Raw genomic sequence first — 23,365 nt, 5'->3', positions numbered from 1 at the left:
ACCCTGCACTGTGAAATAGACATCCTTATATTCACAAAAGCACATGCTTTGGCTGGTAAAACATTTCTTATTAACACCAGTTTTGCTTGTCTTCCTAACTGGTTCAGTTCCTTCACTTTTAAGCTTCCCTAGTGTTATTATTACATATTTTAGTTTACTGTATCTAAATCACTACATAAGAGATTGTAGCCTGCACCCAGTAGTAGGAGGGTGTTTAGGGTGAAATAGTAGACTGTTTCTTTGTTGTGGTTTGTGTATATAAACATCTGATTTGCGAAAATGATTTAATTTCTTCTAATTAATAAACTGTTATAGTAGCTATAATCCTGATGTAATGATGCACAGTGTAGTGACATTTCACATGAGGAAAAAACATCAATAAAGGTATTTTTGAATGGATATAACTAAAAATTAATAATACATTTTCTTAGAATTATTACATAAGGATATATATATATATATATATATATATATATATATATATATATATATATATATAATCATAATCGAGAATCATCCATGAGTCTGAAGACATCTAGTTTTAATCACCCAGCTCTACTTATAATAGACAATAAAGGCTGAAGAGACTAACATTCCAGATGTAGTTTTATTTCAACAGTTATTTATTTTAATTACTACGAACAACAACAATGAAAGAGTGAATGTATGATGGTGCACAGACTGATGGGTGATAGAGGGGTGGAATATGAACATCGTAGAGAAAATAATGACAGGAGATCATTTTAATGTCAGAGTTGGTCAATGTTTGAATAAGTCTGGAAGTGGATACTTAGCCTGTACATGCACCTCCAGTTTTAAGTGATTTAAGTTTTCAAATGATTTGTACTTGATCACTTTAATACTAGTTATCAGAAATTGTACACATAGTACAATGATTCAGGAGTCACATTGATGTAAACACTTGGGACATGACAGTCATTCACATCCAGACTTATTTACCCCTCATTTATTTTCTAGTTGAGCTCCTCTAATACAGAAGAACATGTCAAAAAAACCAAAATGACTTTTATTTTGTGGGTTTAGAATGTGTATTTTGATGCTGGAGATTCATTTTCAGTCATGCTCTACATATTCTGATTCACCAGGGTCTTGTCTAATAAATTGAACACTTGAGTATATACATGAAATTACCAAGTAGCTGCACAGCATTTTCTACTAGGTGTCCTAGACATCTAAATGCACACAAAGTCATCAGTCACTATACATTGAGTGTGCAATATTCTTTTTGCTAAAACATCACAACAATGCTCAATGTACAATGCACTTATTAAAAGACAATATTAAATTCTTCATTGTTATTATGTTAAATGATTATGCTGGGATAGTGCTGTAATACTGTAAAGAAATAGTATGCTTTCTCATGTATACTTACATTTTGTAGGAGGATTGTGAATATTTTCAGCAGTGAATGGAAATATCCAGTCCTTTGCAATGCAAACATTGAAGCTAATCCATGCTAGAAGCCACTGAACAGTCTCTCAGCTTCCATCTTATAACTGCACCCAAAGAACTCCACATAAACTTCAGCTAAAATAAGCCTGTTCCTTTCCATGATGTCCCTTAGTATTGGTAATCAAATTAAGTAAAAACAATATGGATTACTGTATCAGTTTTGCCAAACAGCTTCACTCGCATGTGCTACACTTCATCTGGCTTAGAACACAAAGCAGTGCGCATATTTCAAACTCACGTAGTGGGTAAACAAATAAGGCAGGTGAGGTGTCTGCGTATTCATCTAAGCGTCCTCTATTTGTTGAAACAGCTGCCAATCACGCCGCTCGTGCTTGGACATTGGTTGTGAAGTCATTTGATAGCTTCGCCTCCCCTTCCCCCTTCACACCTTGGTGAGGATTGCTGTCACTCAAAGACATTAACTCTTCATTCTTCAAACAGAATCTGTGGACTCTAAGAAAGGAGGGTCTTGTCCCTTATTCACCCCTGCTACAGGAGTAACATCCATTTGCTTGCATATTTTGTTATTTTATGAATGAAAAGAACACGTGTTTTGTGCAAAGACGTGAGCAAGCAAATGAAGAGCTTTACTAGCATTCTAGATACTTTTTAAACATGCCAAGCAATTGCTTTGATGGTAATTAAATTAATAATAACAATAATAATAATAATAATATATTACGGGTCTACACATTCACATTTACTAAACCAGACATACTTGGTCAGGCTTAAGCTTCCCTCCTGATATTATCACTTGTTTATTTTACTGTATCTAAATCACTACATAATAAATTGTAGCCTAAACCCAGTTGTAAGAGGGATAAAAAAGACTATTTCCTCATTGTGGTTTCTAACTATGACTTGTGATCACTTTGATACTTATGATACTGAATTTAGCGTAGCAATAAACGTCCCTGATGTGTGAAAATTATTTAATTTCTACTCATTTAGCAAACTATTATAGTAGCTATAACTTTGAGACTGCAAAACTCTGATTTAGTGATGTAGAAGCGTTTCACATGAGGAAAAACTATCAAGAGGTATTGTTGAATTTATTTTGATTTAGCTAAATTTATTTATTTTTCTTACATTGCTTTTATACTTGCACAGTTTTGTTGTACTTGCATAATTTTGAGTCTCTTAAGGATCTTTAAAAGAAATAAACTTGCTGACTTTTTGCAAGTTTGTCTTGACTGCTGCAGAATGCTATTATTTTTGGACATTCAAAATTCATTCTAATAAATAAATGTTGCATGGAATTGTCCAATTTTTAATTATTAGTATGTAAGGGTGTAAAAAAATTAAATCATAATGAAGAATCATCAATAAGTTTGAAAAAAATCTATACTCAGAATGTAGTTTTATTTCAACACTTATTTTATTTTAATTACTAAAAACAACAACAATGAAAGAGTGAATGTATGATGGTGCACAGACTGATGGATGATAGAGGGGTGGAATATGACCATCACAGAGAAAATAATCACAGGAGATCATTTTAATGTCAGTGTTGCTCAATGTTTGAATCGCCGTAGTGTTTTGAAAGCATCTTATTCATCTTATATGATTTCTCCACTTTTGGTTTCTTCAGCTTGTTCTTCATTTTGAGGTTTTGAGGATGGCAGAACTAAAGAAAAATAAATAAATAAATAATTTACAAATGTGCAAAAATCCAAAATAATCATATTATTCGTATGTGTCAATCAAAAAAACATAATTTAGTCCAATATGAAGTTCTTCCAGTAAATAGACTTAGCTAACAGCTAAATGAATTTCACTTCTTACTGGTGTGGTACTTATGAAAGATGCAAAAAGTGGTAAATAACTCCTACTCTGTCGTGGTTCTGTTCTTTAGAGACATCTGATAAAGATGTCAACAGTTTACTGGCCTCTTCTAGAGTTGTCTGAGTGACATTGATGATGTATAAGAGGCTTCTGAGCAGGTTCTGGTCCACTGGCTGAAACAGACATGAAGGATGAATATTCCCCACTCGCCCTCCGCTGGGCCTCTTTATCCTTCAATAATCCTCACAGTCAGTGACAAATGGTCCATTTGAAATAGGAAAATCAGCTCAGTGAAAATTATCCATGAAATGTGACGATTAACCAATTGAATCTGTGTGTCGCGTGCTTGGGCTCACGTGGACCTGCATGTGATGTCGGCCGTGGGTCTGCAGGCGTTGCTGGATCAGTTCACTCGCGCGACTGATCAGACCCCTCCCCTCACACATCTGTTCCAGCAGCGTGTCATAGTTCTCACGTGGAACCAGGACGTGGAGGCCATGAACATGGGCCCTGGAGGAGAGGCAGGGCTGGGCAGGATCTGAGCAGCAGATCAACGCTTTGATCACTGATCTGAAGCTGCTCTTGCACACACTGCCACTGTTCCTCCCAGAATGGTCCTTCTTTACTGAAGCTACGAGAGCAAGATGAACAAGAGTGCATTAATGTGACATGAATACACAACACAAAACAACAAAACAACGATGTGTAACGGTAAAGAGGTTATTAAAAGTATACCTTCCACACCTCCAGTCATTTCTGTAATGTGCATCTGTTTTCTGACAACCTTTCATTAAATGGTGCCACTTAAAACACCTTGCAGGTGTAACTGTACAAATTCTATTAAGTCATTATCTTTCTGCTGAAGTCATTTGTTACACCTTCATTAAATCATTACACTCACCACCATCTTCATCTACTCTCAAGTGGAAATGGAAGACGTGATTTTTCAGGTTCCGCAAGTGAACATTTTTAGTAAATGAGGATAGCTTGGCTAATTCTGGATTGTGTCCCCGTGTTGTAGAACTGGTGTTTGCACCTCGCTCAGCGGCCTGCAGATGTCTGTACAGGTCCTGGGTCCTCCTGATAGTCTCCAGCAGTGTTGGTTTCAGTTCATGAATCTCCAACATATGCTGCTCCACTGCTGATAAAACCACATCAGGAGCTTCTTATATTTTTGTCAACAGCATTTTTGATAGTTATAATGCAAACAATTATGTACAGGGTATTAAAATAAGAAAAATCTTTAGCAGCAGGTTACAAGGTTGTTATAGATATATGTTACATCTATATTTGGTTTTTCACTTTGAAAATAACTTAGCAAGAGTAGTTTGACAAAAATGAAAGACCCCATCAGTCCCACAGTGCAGAGTGTACCTTGGATCTGGTATGTAGGATGTGTGAAGGCCTCTGTGTATCTCAGGCGTTGTTTCAGGAGCTGACTTTCTCTCACACTCTCCTGTAGCTGCCCAGACATGAGCTAAGATCATCACAGAGAGACAGAGTGTTACAAACCCCAGGAATCACGCTCAGCCCTGCACTGCCACGCCTACCTCTTCCCACACACGCCTCCAATCTGGTTTACTGGAATACTAGCACACACCTGATCATTGTTTCTCTCATCACTGCTCCCTTACTTAAGCTCCCCTCCCTCACACTCACGTCATGAAGTATTGCCAACCTTATTTTGCATACCAAGTGGTTCAGTTATGGTTTTGTCTTTCTGGTTTTCGACTTCTGCCTGACCCCTGGACACCCCTGGACTCTGCCCCATGTTATGGACCTTGAATCAACAGGACTACGAATACCTGCCTGACCCCTCTGATCTGTTTGATTTCACTATAAAACCTCTTGCAATTGGATCCTCTTCCTTGTATGTGTGTGTGCAATCATAAACACAGAGAAACCAGTAGTTAGAAATAATGACTCCAAACAAGGATCAGAGCCCTTATACTGAAATAATCAGAAATGTCTTATGTTGGGTAAATTATATTATACATTTTATTGTCTAGGACAGCACTAGTTGCATCACTTCCCTTTCTAAACCTTAGTTTAGCTCCTTAGTCTGAATATAAACATGAACAAAGTAAATAAACATCAAATTCAGAGTGTGAGATTCAATAGAGTCAATTCAACTTAAGGAACCATTCTTTGCATCCAGACTAAACCTAGTCTTAATCTTTAGAGTACTGGTCCATTATATCAGATGAGTTGTGAATCAGGTGTATTTTTAGTATGTTAAAAACACTAAACTCCGCCCTGCACCTGGTCTGACTGAATGAAACGTCGGGTTGCTACCTGGAGCTGCTGCTTTCTGTTCTCAAGCTGTAGAATGAGTTTGCCCACATCAGATTCCAGATTATTCAGCTCTGATGTGGTCTCTGCTAGCGCAGCATCTTTCTCAGCTAGATCCTGGATGTGACCTTCCAGAATGTCATGCAGCCCCTGCTCACACACAACAACAATCACCCTCATAAATGCACACACCCCCTGCTGCAGTGTTACTCCCTGCTGCCCCCGTCTGGTGTGATGAGGAATATTGGTGCAGAGTCCTTCTCTTGCAGGGGTCAGAGTTCAGGCAGGGGTTAAATGAGGCTCCAAGCTTCACAGACATTTTGTATAAAGCTGAGGAGTGTGTCTGGTAAAGGTGTCGTTCCCTTTCAGACCTGTGTTTTAGTCCTTTCTCTTTTCACACTTTTGTTTTAAACCACAAGAAAATGTTTATAATAAATGTGCAGATAATATGCTTAGTCAGCTCTATAGGTCTTTTGTATTAAGAGCATATTTTTGGACGCCTGTTTTTACCTGTAGGTTGCCATGTGTTTGGAGACACCCACCTGAATCTGTTTCTCTTTGTCCTTCAGGGCCTGTTGGAGGTCGTTTTTACTGGCCTCATGTTTGATTTTGGTCTCATGCAGCTCAGAGTCTTTCAACTCCAACAAGTTCTTCAGATCCTAAATAGAGAGAGAGAGAGAATACATAGAGTACAAATATACTAAACATTTAGTTCAAATGGATTTCCCTATATAGTATACAATTTATAATTTTTAATGTATTCTCATAGCCTAATTAAAACATTAAAGTTTTAGTGTCTTAAAGTAACAGTTTAATAAGCATACATGTATGCAGGAACATGCACCTGCACACACATACACACTCACACGTATGTCATCCTCTTTCAGGGTGGTGAGTGTGGAGTTGTGGGCGTGGCCAGGCTGGTGTCCACTGCTCTGATTGGTGCTCCTGTTCCTCAGCTGATTGATTATGGTGTTCTGAGCCTTGAGCTCCCCCTGCAGCTGTTCTATGTACCTGACAGCCATCACACACACACTCGATTAGGCTACATTTTATTTCACATGTTCATTTAGAACTATGAGATGGACTCTCTGCACACAGATTCATCTTGGAATTACATTCCAATTACATGGAACTACATGGAGAAACTCCACTGAAATCACTGTGACATTAGAATGGTGTGTGCCAGCTCAGGACTAGGTACTATAATATAATTGTCTTTTGCTAAGAATAAAAAACAAAGCATTTCTAAGGATAATTTCTTCTATAATTAAAGTACAGCAATTTACTAGCTAAGGATTATTATTGTTTAATGAAGGCCCTAAGGTTTAACTTAAGTGGTCAGAAATTAGCATTTAAAATGGAAATATGTCAAATAATTTTGTTGTTTTGATGTGGTTGTCCTGGAGAAACAGCCCGAGTTTCTAACTGGGAAATCTTCCATGAACAATGTTTCTTATCAGAATTAAATATAGGCCTGTACCGACCTGTGCAGCTCTTCAATGGTTTCCTCTGATTGGCTCTGATCCTCAGAGGGCGGGTCTTGTAATGTGTAGGCTTGTAGCTGGATCTCTAGCTGTAGGCGGAGCGTCTTCTCTTGATGGAAAAGCGCTTCCATCTTCTCCAGTTCCTCTCTGCACCTGCTCAACTCCTGACAGGTGGATGAAGAGCATTACGTGAAATGAAGAAATAATTCAATTCAAGACACGTGTCTGGTCCTGCAGTTAAAACTATTCTACAAAGGAAGAGAATAAAGAGGCTTGGGCAGAATAATTTATGCATTTGAGAAGGTCAATTTATTGCCTTTTCAAGTTGTATTTAGATTTTTTAGCGCCCTCCCTTTATCTAGGTGCGGAGTGTGATTAACAAGTGTCCCCAGTCTCGTCCTCTCAATTAACCGGCTCTGATTACAAAAACTAGACTCGGGTCTCCTCACGTCTAAGTTTTGCTGCGTCGCCACTGGGAAACGCTCCTCTGCCGCGTTGTAAATCTGTTCTGTACAACTGCTGCACTTCTGCGAGCCGCCCTCATGCTTGAGGAAGCATATACGCATGCGCAGGTTAAAGTTGTCCTTCTGCAGCTCGGATATCGTCTGGATTAAAAAAAAGAGCAAACAGATCGGATTGATGTTCAGACAGACAAATATTATATTTTCAGCTTGGCAGTAAAATTGCATACCTGCGTCATTTCTTTTAGTGTCCACGTTTTGTTCCTGGTCAACAATTTCCCATGTTGAGAAAAACTCATCATGTTTCCCTTGATTTAATTTGGCCTTTCACGATCGTTCCTGAATCCAGGGGATACACGGATAATATAAAATATTTTAGATATTTCTATAATTAACGGCGCACTTAATTTAATGATATAATAAATCATGCAAGTAATATTGATACTATTCCTGAAAACTATTAGAATATCCAATAATTCTGGTCGGACTATACCTTGAAAATCACCTTGTCCTCCTTCAGAAAATCATGTAGGTATTTAGTGTGTTGGAACGCTTTTAAATAACTTACACTTTCCTTAGGTTGTGATGTCATAATTACATTAATGCGTCTTAGTGGAACAGTTCACTGACGCAGTAACGCCAGCAGTGGCAATTTGACTTTAAGTGTCTGACTTTTATCAAGCAGTAAAACCATTGTCATGCCTCTGATAAACCTGATCAGGAAGGAGACGTAACGGAAACCACAAGGTGGTCAATTTCAGAACTACAGATATTAGTGGTAAATAATGTGGCTAATGAGTGAATTTGTACTCTACCAAAGTTGGTTACTAACACTAAATGGTAGCAGATTGGTAATTTTCCTTTATATAGCAGAGCATATTACTGTAAGTTCAAATAATATTATTTCTTTATCTATTTGAGCAAATTCCCGAGTCATACATATTATACAGTATAAGAACAATATGTGTTAAATACATTCATATTTGTTTTGTGAAATGGCACATAATATTATGTATATGAAAGTGCCGCAATTATTTTAAAGTTCTAACTGTTTTATAATAACATTTGTATCATGATCATGGATGACTTTCCTTTTCATTCACAGTTAATAATAATGAAATTAAAGAATTGTGTTCTTGTGCGCAAGAACACAAAAACATTCGCGAGAGTACAGTATGTGTTTGTGTGTGCAGAAGAGCAAGTTTGTGTAAGAGCAGGATATATCTAAACACGTGCAAGCAGTTTTGTAGCAGAGCAAAGTAAATGTAAGCGAGAGCAGAGCAAATATGAGTGAGCACATGTAGATTTTGCATGCGAGCAAAGGAGATCCGTGAATGCTGCGAGTTACACGTCAATACTGTGTGAAAAAAAAATTAACAAAACAGATGTTTGATTTTGCACTTTTGCCAACACCAGATTAATGCAGATTATGTCCCTTGTGGTGTTTTGACCTTTTATTCAGAATTTTTGTCTGAAGTCCCTTAAAACATTCACTTATGTCTACAGCTCCATCATAACCTTGACCTTAGATGTTACCTACTAGTAAACAGATCTGCCTGATTAACGTCTTTGGCTCGTCTTCTTCTCAGATACATGTCTGGGCACAAACTAAACGTTCACATACTGCCTTATACCACTACATCACTGGGCATGTGAACTGGACATGGCGATCAGCAGGGGAGAGACCCAAGATACCATTTGAAAATGGTTTATTCAAACACTCAAAATGGTTTGAACTGTCATATCAGGGGAGTGTATGCTAGAAACGAAACTTAATGACAATAAATAGTCATTTTATATAGAGTTTGTGAGCACAGAATAGGTATTACACACAAACTAATAACCTGTCTCTCTCTCTCTCTCTGTGTGTGTGTGTGTGTGTGTGTGTGTGAGAGAGAGAGTGTGTGTGTGTGTGTGTGTGTGTGTGTGTGAGTGTGTGTGTGAAAACCTAAGTAAACGTCTGCTCAGAACAGCTGTGCTGTATAAGCTCCATGACAAACAAAATTCTCCCACAGTCCAAATCCACTGGTAATTTACTGTCACTGTTCTACGCTATTCTGTGTTATTTAAATACAGTTCTATACTGTAGCTCTGATTTCTCTCTCCCGCAGAAGGTTGGATAAAGTGTTGTGACTGGTCACAGCAGTCCGGCCCCTAAAAAACAATTATCCTTGACAAAACCGGTTCAGTCCGGTTTAACGCGAAAGTGAAATTTTTGTGCTCCATTTTAAGAAGCGGAATGCAAATATCTTTAGAAAACAAAGCCGTTGAGTATCTGAATCTGAGCTGTCAATCAAGAATTATATGAACTTATACTACTCAAAGAACAAGTTCTTAAATTTAATATTAACAGAATTGAATATTAACAAGGTTAATGTCTGAAAACGTAAAGCTTTTAGCCGCTATTCTGTTGCAGTAGGTGTCTTCGTTTACGCGAAATAGAGCAATAGAACTGAGGTCGTCTGATTCAGAATAACCAAACTAAAGTCGTTCTAGGCTCATCTAAGAAATTGTTCCGAATCAACATGTTTACATGAACTGTATAAAAAGTACTAATAAACGCACTATATACTTCATATATTTCTATTTTGTCCTCTCAGCAGAAACAAACTGCGCAAATAGAACAGGCGTCGTACTGCAGGAAGTGTCACAAATGTCTCGGACTGTGAGCCAGTAGATCTAACAGTAAGTGTTTAGGTGTCCAACTAGATGTAGACTAGTTGTTTTATCAGGCTAAGACCGTGCTGTTTACACGATCATGTCGTAATTAGACTGACAGTGTGAGGTTAGTATTGTACCAATAGTGTGCATGTCAGTGTAACTAAAGAAGTAATATTTATAATATTTATTAGTAATATTATTAAGTGATATTTCGACACTGTTTCTTTGTATGACAGTGATTGAGTTAGTCTGTGACCCACTATGCACTTACAGTACACATTTTTCCTGCCTCTGTCTTCTTTTCCACTTTGGACTGATACTGTTCACTACACCCACGTTTTTGAGTTTGTTTTAGTGCTGTAAGATTACGTTTTAAACTTTATGCATTATTTGCTCATTTTAATAAACTATATTTTGTACTTATAAAGTTAGTAAAGGTGCCTGTCTACACCAAAGCGCTTCAAAAACATGAATGACTGTTTCTCTTTTGAGAACACTAACCTCTCTGTGCTCACATGAGGATGTTTACATTTGCATTTATAAAATTTAGCAGACACTCTTATCCTGAGCGACTTACAAAGGTGCTTTATTTATGTTTTTTGTAGCGACACAACAAATCACTTCTGCAAGTCTCTCTGGACAAGGGTGTCTGCCATATGCAGTAAATGTAAATATTGTAATTGAATATGTGTTCTGATTATTAATCTGCATGTGCGTGTTTGCAGGTGTACAGCTATAATCTGTAGGAGGAGACATGACCTCCAAAATACGTGTCTCTGGGGAACAGCACACACAGAAAGGAGACAGGTGAGAGAACATAAATAAACATACTTGCAGTGCATAGGTTTGTGCACTTATTTACTTGGGATATCTGAATAAATCTATATTTATTGCATTTAGTAGATGTTCTTAGCCACACAGACCTCTTAAAAGTGCTTTGATATCCATTCACAAAACCCTTGAATAGTACCAGCAGGTAACAATCTTAAATCATATACTGCCAGAAACAGTTGTCTCTACTGAGACAGAGACACAATGCATAATACAAAGATGAAAGATAAGTATAAACTTCAGAAAGTTTAAGACCAGCTTAATGTAATGTAAAGTTGCTCTCTGGTATAACTCTGGTCAACTTGAAGATCACTTAGTAAATAACAAGAAACATAATAACGAATTTAGTGTTTTCAACATCTTTGTACGAATTCTTTAAAAAACATTCAATAAAAATCGCAACGATAGACATAAATACATATTAATTTATATTTGCACCATTTATACACACATTAGTATTTTGGCCTTAAAATAATATCTTTTTAATTGTGTATGTTTGTCTGATTCAGGGTAAGAGATCAGACTCCCCGGAACCCAGCAGTGTATCCATGAAGAGTGACCAGTCAATGGACATTCCATTACAGTTCAGAGAGGGAGTGTATCCTACTGAACTCAGGTAAGGATGACGTAGGGAATGTGACTGTTCTACTGAGCTCAGGTAAGAGTGAGTCCTCCGCTTACACTTCAGAGAGGGAGTGTATCCTTCTGAGCTCAGGTAAAGATGATGTAGGGAATGTGACTGTTCTCCAGAGCTCAGGTAAGATGGAGTCCTCTACTTACACTTCAGAGAGGGAACGTGTTCTGATGAGAGGTGATGGTCTTGATAGACCATCGATAGAGATAAATACATATGAATTTATATTTGCACCATTTATACACACATTAGTATTTTGGCATTAAAACAATATGTTTTTAATTGTGTATGTTAGTCTGATACAGGGTAAGAGATCAGACTCCCCGGAACCCAGCTGTGTGTCCATGAAGAGTGACAAGTCGATGGACCCTAAACGTCAGTTCAGAGAGGGAGTGTGTCCTACTGAGCTCAGGTAAGGATGATGTAGGGAATGTGATTGTTCTACTGAGCTCAGGTAAGGATGATGTAGGGAATGTGACTGTTCTACTGAGCTGAGGTAAGCATGATGTAGGGAATGTGACTGTTCTACTGAGCTCAGGTAAGGATGATGTAGGGAAGGTGACTGTTCTACTGAGCTCAGGTTAGGATGATTTAGGGAATGTGACTGTTCTCCTGAGCTCAGGTAAGATGGAGTCCTCCGCTTACACTTCAGAGAGGGAGAGTGTTCTGATGAGAGTTGATGATCTCCTGGTTTAGGACAGTGTTCCTCACTCCTAATCCCACCTGATCAAACTCACTCAGCTCATTATGAAGCCCTTCATGAGCTCCATCAGTTCATCCATAGTTTTAGTTTTGAGGCCATGACACTAAAATATCTGCCCCTACAGAGACCAATCTTAACTTATGGATAGAGAGAAGACCTGCATCAGAAGACCTAAGTGTATGGGTGGAGCAGTATGGATGTAGGAGTTCAGCTAAGTAGGGAGGTGCAAGACCATGCAGAGCTTTGAATGTAAGCAGGACGAGTTTATACTGAATGTGTTGAGGGACAGGGAGCCACTGTAACTGATGTAGAATCGGGGTGTTGTGGGCTGACATTTTTTAACATCTAAGAGAATTCTGGGATGTAAATGAAGAGAGAGTTGCAGTAATCAAGATGGGATGTGATGAAAGCATGAACCAGAGTTTCAGCACCTTGTCTGGAGAGCATGGGCCTAAGTCTACTGATATTGTGACTGTAAAAAAAAGGCATTTTTAACCATTGACATGATGTGGGGTTCAAAGAGTGAGGAGTACACCAAAGTTCCCAAATGCAGTTGATGATTTGACCAAGACCCATCTAGACTGAGTTTAAAATCAGTTAATTTAGCGATTATGGATTTAGAACCAATAACTAAAATTTTATTTTGTAAGGATTTAACTCTAGGAAGTTTATGTTCATCCACTGTTTGAGATATTTGATACAAGAGAGTAAAGCAGGAAGTGGTAAGGTAGTGTTACCTTTGGTGCTACTATAAATCTGAGTGTCATCAGCATAACAGTGGAAACGGAGACCATGCCTGCGGATAATCTGACCAAGGGGCAACATATCGATTAAATAGGAGAGGACCAGGCACCGATCCCTAGAGAACATCTTGGGTAACGATAACAGTGTGTGATTTGTGTTTACCAAGTGTGACAAAATGTGATCTATTAGAGATATAGGAGATAAACCATTCAAGAACTGTATTAGTAATCCCAATGTCTGAGAGGCAGCTGATAAGTATGTTATGGTTTAATTGTGTCAAACACAGCACTTCTATCTAGAAGATCTAGAAGGAGGAGAACACACAGGGCACCAGAGTCAGTAGAGAGAAGGGGATCATTGAAACCATGTAACAGGGCTCTCTCAGTGTTGTGCGTAGTATGGAAGTCAGATTGGAAAGGTTCAAATAGATCCTGAGTATTTAAGAAAGATTGTAGTTGAGAGGCTGGAACCCTGAGTAGACAGGGGAGACTGGAAATGGGTCAGTAATTATCAAGTAGTGCAGCATTTAGTCCTGTTTTATAAAGAATGGCAGTTAAAGCTGAGGTTTTGAGAGCTGTAGGGACAGAATCCGAAGGGAAGCATTAATGAGAAGACATGGGAGAAATAGCAGAAGAACACTTAAGAAGAGGAGTTGGGGCAGGATCCAGCTGTAGGTAGATGAGCTGGATTTAGCTACAGTAGTAATGCTGTTACTGAACATTGCTGAGCTCCTCTTTTAATGACTAGACAAAAACAAACTCTCTTGATTACAGTTTAAGTTTCAAGTTTGGTTTATTTGTCATGTACATAGTCATACATAGTATAGTAATGGTTTGAGAGTGCTCTGTCCAAACTGAGGGAAAAAAACAGGGGTACATAAGGAAATATCTCTCTCTCTCTCTCTCTCTCTCTCTCTCTCTCTCTCTCTCTCTCTATATATATATATATATATATATATATATATATATATATATATATATATATATATATATATATATATATAAAACAATGTATGTACAATATATGTATAATATGTTTATCAGGCTTTGCCAGAAATGTAGCACAAATGTTTATTCCGTGGATCAGTGTGTGTTTACATGTGCACATAGTCTGGATAATATTATCCTGGAACACATGTTTTAATCAGCCTAAGCTTAGGTCAACTAAGACACTATGTCACACTATAACAATCAGACTGTAATATTAACAGGATCATATCTAAGTAAGACAGTTGTAGACTAATATAAGATCATGGATTTACATGTAAACATAGATAGTGAGGGGTTAACACTTGTGTAACAGTTGATTAATCTGATTGTATTATTCCTAGAAATACAAAAATCTTGGTGTTATCTTTGATCCAGAGCTCAGATTTGATCAGCAAATAAATTCTGTTATTAGGAATAATTTTTACAAGTTCAGAGAAATTTCCCAAAATCAAATTCTTTGTTCATGCTTAGGAACAAGTCATCTACTCACTGGCACTCAGAGTTGTTCAGATCAGCTGTTGACTGTTCCACAGTCTCCACTGAAGCTGAACTGTGACTGTGTCTGTTCCACAGTCTCGACTGAAGCTGAAGTGTGACTGTATCTGTTCCATAGTCTCGACTGAAGCTGAAGTGTGACTGTGTCTGTTCAGCTGCAGCACTGAGGCTGTGGAACAGTCCTCCTCTGAATATCAGCTCTGCTCCCTCTTGTGCAGATTTCAAACACTTCTTTTTACTCTGACATTTTCATTTCTCTGTCCATGTTTATGTTTGATGGCACATTTCCTTTTGTTTTACATTTCACAGGTTTTTGTTAAGACATTTTTCCTAACTTTCCACAGCACTTTGATCATTGCTGTTGTGGTAAATGTGCTCTATAAATAAAATGTACTTATCTTCTAACAAATCATCTTGTAAAGGAGCCCTTTTGTCTGTTTTGCTTTCCCTTGTCGTCCTTTGTTTATTGTTGTATCTGTGTGTTGTCCTTCTCCCTGCTCCTCCCACCATTCCTGCCACTCCCCAGCCTAACTCCACCCACCATTCCTGCCAAAGCCCCAGCCTAACTCCTCCCACCATTCTGGCCACTTTCCAGCCTAACTCCTCCCACCATTTCTGCCACTTTCCAGCCTAACTCCTCCCACCATTCCTGCCACTGCCCAGCCTAACTCCACCCACCATTCCTGCCACTCCCCAGCCTAATTCCACCTACCATTCCTGCCACTCTCCAGCCTAACTCCACCCACCATTCCTGCCAAAGCCCCAGCCTAACTCCTCCCACCATTCCTGCCACTCCCCAGCCTAACTCCTCCCACCATTCCTGCCAAACCAGGCTAACTCCACCCACCATTCCTGCCACTACTGACCTAACTCCACCTGTCATTCCAGCCACTTGTCCTTAGTCTCTGCATTGTTCTCTTCCCAGATTCCTCTATGTATATACTTCTCCTGTTTCCTGTCTTCCTGTTCTTGTTTGTTGACCTTTGTTTTCTTGTGGCTGAGTGTGTTTAGCACATTTGCTTTACTTTCACTTTCTATTAAAAGCCTTTTTGAGTTTCTACACTCACACCTGCATCTTCATCCTTTCTGCTGCTGCACACCAGGCAGCATCACAGATCTGTTATAAAATGCAGAAACGCAAGTGTTGATAATATATAATCTTGTATATTATCTACTTGTCTGTATAATCATGTGTTGTGCAGGTATGAATGTGCTACATATTCCTCCATAAAAGTCTGTTGTGTTTGTCCACAGTGTACAAAGAGAAAAAGCAGAACTCACCTACAGAAAACAATTGGAGTCCATATTCAAGGTATGTAACTGTGGGGGTGATTTCTAGTATATTTGGGTTTTAGGATGTAACAGAAGTAATAAGATTACTTTTTCCATTAAGTAATGAGTACAGTAATCCCATTACAATTTTAGATAAGTGATGAGTAATGGATTACTTTTTTTTAAGTAACTACCCAAACACTGCCAGAATGTTCTCCATCATGAAACAAAATCATGTAGTGATCTCTCTCTGTAACATGGTGGTGTTTTTTTGATTGTCTGTTGCTGTTTATTCCTAACCAGGAGCTGGAGCACAAAGTCGTCTCTCTGGTGAAGAAGGAGCTGAAGAAGTTTAAGAAGCTGCTGAGTCCAGATTACCCAGCATGCTCTGAGAGAGAGGTGGAGGATGAGGAGGATCAGAGCAGTGCCAGAGAGGGAGCACTGAAGATCACACTGCATGTCATGGGGAACATGAACCAGACAGACCTTGCTAACACACTACAGAGCAGTAAGAGCTCTGGATCATGGCTTTATGATGGCAGTATCACTATAACTAAATTTTGTCCTCTGTGTTTGTGCAAAGTGTTTCAGCGTTTTGATAAATTACTTCAACATCAAAGATAACAAGAAAATAAAATATTTGTGATCATGTTCTTCTGTTTATTAGAGTTATTCTCTGAATATCAACGAAATCTCAAACACAAACTAATGGATACATTTAAAAGAATTAATGAAGGAATTTCCCAACAAGGAAGCTCAACTCTTCTGAATGAGATCTACACAGAGCTCTACATCACAGAGGGAGGGAGTGGAGAGGTCAATAATGAACACGAGGTGAGACAGATTGAGACAGCATCCAGGAGACCAGCAACACAGGAGACACCCATCAAATGCAATGACCTCTTTAAAGACAAACCCATCAGAAGAGTGCTGACTAAAGGAGTTGCTGGAATTGGGAAAACGGTCTCTGTTCAGAAGTTCATTCTGGACTGGGCTGAAGGAAGAGCAAATCAGGACGTCCTCTTCATATTTCCACTTCCTTTTAGGGAGCTGAATTTGATGAAGGAGAAAATGTTCAGTCTGATGGATCTACTTCATCACTTTTTCCCAGAAACAAAACAATTACAATTAATACACTGTGATGCTTACAAAGCCATTTTCATCTTTGATGGTCTGGATGAGTGTTGACTTCCTCTAGATTTCCAGAACAATGAGAACTTGTGGAATGTAACAGAGTCGACCTCGGTGGATGTGCTGCTGACAAACCTCATCAAGGGGAATCTGCTTCCCTCTGCTCTCCTCTGGATAACCTCTCGACCTGCAGCAGCCAATCAGATCCCTCCTGAGTGTGTTGATCAGGTAACAGAGGTACGAGGGTTCAGTGACCCTCAGAAAGAGGAGTACTTCAGGAAGAGAATCAGTGATCAGAGCCTGGCCAACAAAATCATCACACACATGAAGTCATCAAGAAGCCTCTACATCATGTGTCACATTCCAGTCTTCTGTTGGATTGCAGCCACTGTTCTAGAGAGAATGTTGGGTGAAGCAGAGAGTGGAGAGATCCCCAAGACTCTGACTCAAATGTTCACACACTTTCTGATCTTTCAGATCAAACACAAGGATAGAAAGTACCATGGAAACACTGACACTGATCCTCAACAGACTAAAAAGTCAATTCTGGCACTGGGAAAACTGGCTTTCCAACAGCTGGAAAAGGGCAACCTGATCTTCTATGAGGAAGACCTAAGAGAGTGTGGCATTGATGTCAAAGTAGTGTCACTGTACTCAGGAGTGCGTACCCAAATCTTCAGAGAGGAGTCTGGGCTTCACCTGGGGAAGATGTTCAGCTTTGTGCATCTGAGCATTCATGAGTTTCTGGCTGCTTTATATGCATTTCTCTCCTTCATCTCCAAAAAGAAAAATGTGTTGAAACAGCAAAAGAAAGGTCTCTTTAAAAGATCAACCATGTCTGACTTCCTTATGAATGCAGTGGACAAGGCCTTACAGAGTGAGAACGAACATCTGGACCTTTTCCTCCGCTTCCTTCTGGGTCTCTCACTGGAGTCCAATCAGACTCTCTTATGAGGCCTACTGACACAGAGGAAAAGAAGCTCTCACAGCAAAGAGGAAACAGTCAACTACATCAAGGAGAAGATCAGGGAGAATCCATCTCCAGAGAAATCCATCAATCTGTTCCACTGTCTGAGTGAACTAAAGGATCATTCTCTAGTACTGGAAGTCCAGACATACCTGAGCAGAGGAGGTGACCATTGTCTCCATGGAGCCAGTCTCTCTCCAGCTCAGTGGTCAGCTCTGGTGTTTGTGTTGCTGAACTCAGAAGAGGAGCTGGATGAGTTTGACCTGAGTAAATATGACCCATCAGAGGAATGTCTACTGAGACTGCTTCCATTGGTTACAGCATCCAGAAAAGCTGTGTGAGTATTTTCATTCATAAACACATTACTGCACTGGTGTTAGTACATCATGATCTCCATCATAAGGTACTTTGTTAATTTGTGAGTGTTCCTTAAACCCCTCTGTATCCTGTACCCTAATCACTATGCAAGGTGTTAGCTGACCAAATCATTAATCCTAAAGTGCTTCTTAAGTGTCTTTGTGCTGCCTTTCCTCTGAGTACAGGCAGTGCTCAACAAATGCACCACAAAAAACCTATCACACACTTCTCTCTCTCTCTCTCTCTCTCTCTCTCTCTCTCTCTCTCTCTCTTTCTTACACACACACACACACACACACACACACACACACACACACACACACACTGTAAGTGTATATTTCTCTCTTACACACATTGACATTATAACTCTTTCACTTGTTACAGTGTTCACTTACCCCTGCCCTGCTTACCTACAACCAGCGATGGAAACAGGTGTAGACCAACATTTAAGACGTGTAAAATATAATACATTTATCTGACTGAATTATAATTACAAAGGTATTAGAGTAAATTCTATTGTGTAGCACAGTTTAATTGATGAGAATATGTATAACTAACTTTATAAAGTTACTTAAGCATTTACATTATGTCATACTACCTGAATGTTACCCAATAGATGGATATAAAGTAAGAGAGAGGTAAAGAAAGAGTGAGCGAGAGAGAGAAGTAGAGAGAGAAAGCCCCAGGTAGAGGTTTCTCCAAACCTCACTGCTCAGTCCACCAGCTCTGCTCCAGCTCCACTCCAACTCTCCCCCTAAACCCTCCACCTCCAGACCCTGACTTCAGTCTTATCTTCACCAAGACCAGGTGGTTTACCATCACTGACCAATCACAACTAACCACATTCTCTTATCACCCACACCATGGGACAGCAATCAGGTATCACTGACGCAGGAACTCAGCTGGTGGTAGGACAGTGATTTACAGTCGTGAATAACAACTCACTTCCTGTAAAAGTGACCGTGATGTGACCCCTCTTGTATGTGTCACGTCTGCACTTCCTGTCATACTTGTTTCCCCTCTTTGGTCTTCCTAGTGCTGACCTTTGTCTATTTACACTGTTTGCCTTTTTGACTGTGGTCCTGCCTGAGAGGCCCAGCAGATGCAGCAGGACTAGAGCAGGTGAAGGGTACTGTGGAGAGACAGGCTGAGGGGATGGAGATGGACATTCTTCTCCACACACATCAGTTCCTCCTCTTATCCTAAGAGACACTGATGAACCAGTATATCCAGGGCTTTCTCCTCTTCTGGGGTTTGTGTGGACATCACTCCCCACTGCTCAGTGTGAACTGCCTGCACTTAATCTCTGCACAATATCATCACACTGCTTCTTTATCTCTGTTACACAAACTAACAGTTTTGTTCAGTTTCCTCCAAGGGAATATGGAACTCCTTTATAAAATTTAACTCACCCTTCTGTCTCTCCTCCACAACTTTACCAACTGAATCCGTGTCTGGTAGCGTCTTTGATCAAATTATCGTAATTCTGTTTGACTATTAATCTATTGTTTGCCTGTTGACTTGTGGGACTGTTTCCAAACTTAGGCAGGGGTGGAGTTAACAAAGAAGCAATTTGAACTTGCTCTGAATTAAAAGCGTGCGTGTGTATGTGTGCGTGTGTATGTGTGCGTGTGTGTGTGTGTGCGTGTGTGTGTGTGTGTGTGTGTGTGTGTGTGTGTGTGTGTGTGTGTGTGTGTGTGTGTGTTATACAAGAGAGAGAACAGAAATCACCATCTTGATGCATAATTAACCGATCAATTTAACATGTCTGTTCAATGCAGTTAAATTAATAGTGGTGTGTTGTAATAAGGAATAAGCACATTTTGTGTTTTGTCTGTGTGTGGATTTCAGAAAGAACAGTAGAGACAGGTAGATAAAGAGAATAGAGATATTTTGTTTATCTAAATCAGTAGTTCTCAAACATTTTAGACCAAGTGTCTCCTATAAATCATCCCACAGATACACAGACGGTGATCACTTACCATTTCAGTAAGAGGGTTGAGGAGTTTAGCTGAGTAAAGCTGTACGATGTCCAGGATGAGGGCAGTGGTCTTCAAACACAGATCTGACTCTGCCTCCATTTTGTTATGGTACTCAGTCTTGATTGTGGTGAGAGCAGAGAGGTTATTCTCACAACAGAAAGTATCAACCCCACTAGCGAAGAACATCAAAACCTGCACAGCTTTTAATGAGAAGGTTGAAAATTCACTCTGTCTTTGGATCCAGAAGTTCTACAATTACATCTGTTTGAATTCTGACATCAGTATCTCATCAGATGATAACTGGAGCAGCTTCTCTTATTCAGCACAGATCAGATCCTCAGTCATTCCTATGAGGTGAAAGGTGAAGGGGTTCCCGATGGCCCTGATTATGTCACACACTTCAAAAAGTGTCAGAGAGGCCCTGCGTTCAATGTTAAGCTCATCAAAACAGGAGAAACTATCAACGAGATAGACTAATTTTTCCTGCCATACTGAGTGTCCAAATACACTCACAAAGGGAGATTGTTGTTCTTGCATAAACACGTGTAGCTCAGATGCAGTGCAAAGAGCCTTGTGAGCACTTTTCCCCTTGATAACGTCTCACTTCAGCACGAAGCAAATGTTGCACATGTTCACTGCCCAGTACCTCACAAAGCACATTGAACAAAGTTATTGGTTGAGCCTTTATTAACTTCACTGCATCATTCCTCCTGATATCGGTTTCCTGATGTTATGACATTATCCTGTGCTTTTGCTGGGTTTACATGTTTTATCATTTTATCTAGTGAAAAGATAAAGATGACGCCAGAGAGGTCGACTGCTGGCACCACTCCTCCGACCGTACTTTGTACTTTCTCCGAAATTCTTGCCTTCTTATCTTTTCTTTTTACTATGATGCGCATCTCTTATGACAGAAACACTCTTGTTTCTTTCAGTTTACAAAATACTCACCTCAAACCATTTCTAACCTCAGACCTAAGTTGGCAGAGTGAGATCCTAAGGGAAAACAAAGGACGCAACACAAAGAAATGGCCGTGAGGAAACGGAGCCGGTGTAAGGAACAGGCTGAGGCCTCGGGCACACTGAGCTCCCTTACCTAGCATCCTGCTAGCCAATGTCCAGTCTCTGGATAACAAGCTCGACAACCTCTGGGCCAGGATAAAGTTCCAGAGGGACATTCGGGACTGCAATCTCCTCTGCCTCACTGAGACCCAGCGGTACCGAGCCATGCCATCTACCTGGCCGAGTTTTTCTCGGTGCGCCGCATGGACAGAATAGCAGAATCGGGGAAGTCGAGAGGCGGTGATGTGTGCATGATGGTAAACAATGGCTGGTGTGATAACGATAATGTTGTTACTCTCGCCCGGTCTTGCTCACCCAGTCCTTTTTACCTTCCTCGTGAGTTCACTCTGATCATCGTCAATACCGTGTACATTCCAGCTCAGGCTAACACGGACATCGCACTGTGACAACTCCTTGAGGCTCTTAAACAGTTTCAGTTAAATCACCGGGACACTGCACTTATTGTGGTTAGGGATTTTAACAGCACTAACCTCAAACATGCATTGCCAAACATTTATCAGCACATAACCTGCCCCACAAGAGGCAATAGGATACTAGACCACTGCTACACCCAATACAAAGATGCAAGTCGCAAGCTCATCCACTATTTGGTATGTCAGACCATGCTGCCATCTTCCTCATACCAAAATATAAACAAAGGCTGAAACTGGAAACTCTGGTTCAGAGGGAGGTCACTTCATCACCTCTTCACTGCCAGCCATTGACCCATTGCAGTTTGCATACCGTCACAACCGCTGCACTGATGATGCAATTGCAAATATGCTCCGCAGCACACTGACCCACCTGGACAAAGAGAGGGGTAACTATGTTAAAATGCTTATAGTTCAGCATTTAACACCATTATCCCCTCCATACTCACTACCAAGTTGGAGGACCTGGGACTACATCCATCCCTGTGAGACTGGATCTCCAACTTCCTAACAGATAGAACACAATCAGTAAGGGTAGGCAACTGTGTTTCATCCACACTCATCCTCAGTACTGGAGTAGGTTAAGCACCTAGAGAACTGGTGCCAGCAAAAATAATCTACTCCTCAACGTCCACAAGACAAAGGAGCTGATTGTGGACTGCAGCAAAAAGCAGGAGCGGCATTATCAACCTGTTCAGATCGCCGGAACCATGGGGGAAAGAGTTGACAGGTTCAGGTACCCTGGAGTTCAGACTGCCCTCCAAGGTGCTGCGGAACTTCTACACCTGCACTATTGAGAGCATCCTCTCAATGTCTATGTCTGACTATGGAGATTCAGTTGGGGAGGGGTGGACTATGTGTTGATCATCTAACGGTGTATTAGCGTACAGACGGCGATTCAGACACTTTATTTCATCTGCTGGTACTGATAAACGAAAGTAAGATTATTCATGCGGTATTTGGCATCGAATAAACATGATTGTTAGCTTAACATTTAAACGAAGAAGCTAAATGTTAGTTAGCAAGCGTTAGCACATTTCCTATGAAAGTGGAAAATTCATATAATCAGCGGTTCTATGTTATCTGTGTTTTAAGAAGACTTGTTTCTGTGATGTGCGTTAAATATTAACTTTTATTCACTACAATGTGACTTTAATCCTGATTTTTCTGTTACAGACGAATTATTGGACAGTGTGCGCGCATGCCAACTGCTGGTGAAGTGTAACGGTTCAGCTCGTGCTGTTTCCGCTCTGTGACGTGTGATATTCGATGTGTTCACACGCGTCTGTGCGCAGATGTTTGTCCCTAAATGTGCGGGGACGGTTATGGCTTTAAACCAAACCTTCAGTTCACACTAAATAGTATACATGTTATTTATAAAGCAACATTAAAACAAGTGACCAAAGTGCTGTAGTCAGTATCCTCTGATACACACAGTATCCTCTCTCTCTCTCTCTCTCTCTCTCTCTCTCTCTCTCTCTCACATACACACACACACCCCATAGGTATTGCATAGTGAATAGAGGTGCAGCTTCACTTAGTGTGGGTGTGGTAATGTGTTTGTGAGAAACATTTTTTGTCTGTAGTTGTGTGGGGGAGAGGCAGTGT

The 23,365-nt window shown here is 39.9% G+C and overlaps 1 long non-coding RNA gene and 2 pseudogenes across 1 annotated transcript in view; 2 read left to right on the top strand and 1 right to left on the bottom strand.

The window, feature by feature from the left end:
- The window catches only part of LOC145652859 (uncharacterized), a 185,152-nt gene that overhangs the window by 80,051 nt on the left and 81,736 nt on the right, over window positions 1–23,365 (bottom strand). The gene's annotated exons all lie outside the window — the stretch shown is intronic.
- LOC145652841 (NLR family CARD domain-containing protein 3-like) overlaps window positions 1–23,365 on the top strand; it is a 260,507-nt pseudogene that overhangs the window by 228,558 nt on the left and 8,584 nt on the right.
- Window positions 10,257–23,219, top strand: LOC145652974 (NLR family CARD domain-containing protein 3-like; annotated as a pseudogene).

Source organism: Electrophorus electricus, chromosome 21 (assembly GCF_041902795.1).
Source record: "Electrophorus electricus isolate QZ-2024a chromosome 21, ASM4190279v1, whole genome shotgun sequence".
Classification (NCBI taxonomy): Eukaryota; Metazoa; Chordata; class Actinopteri; order Gymnotiformes; family Gymnotidae; genus Electrophorus; species Electrophorus electricus.
Note: the sequence above shows the minus strand (reverse complement) of the source record. Positions and strands in the feature narration are given on the sequence as shown.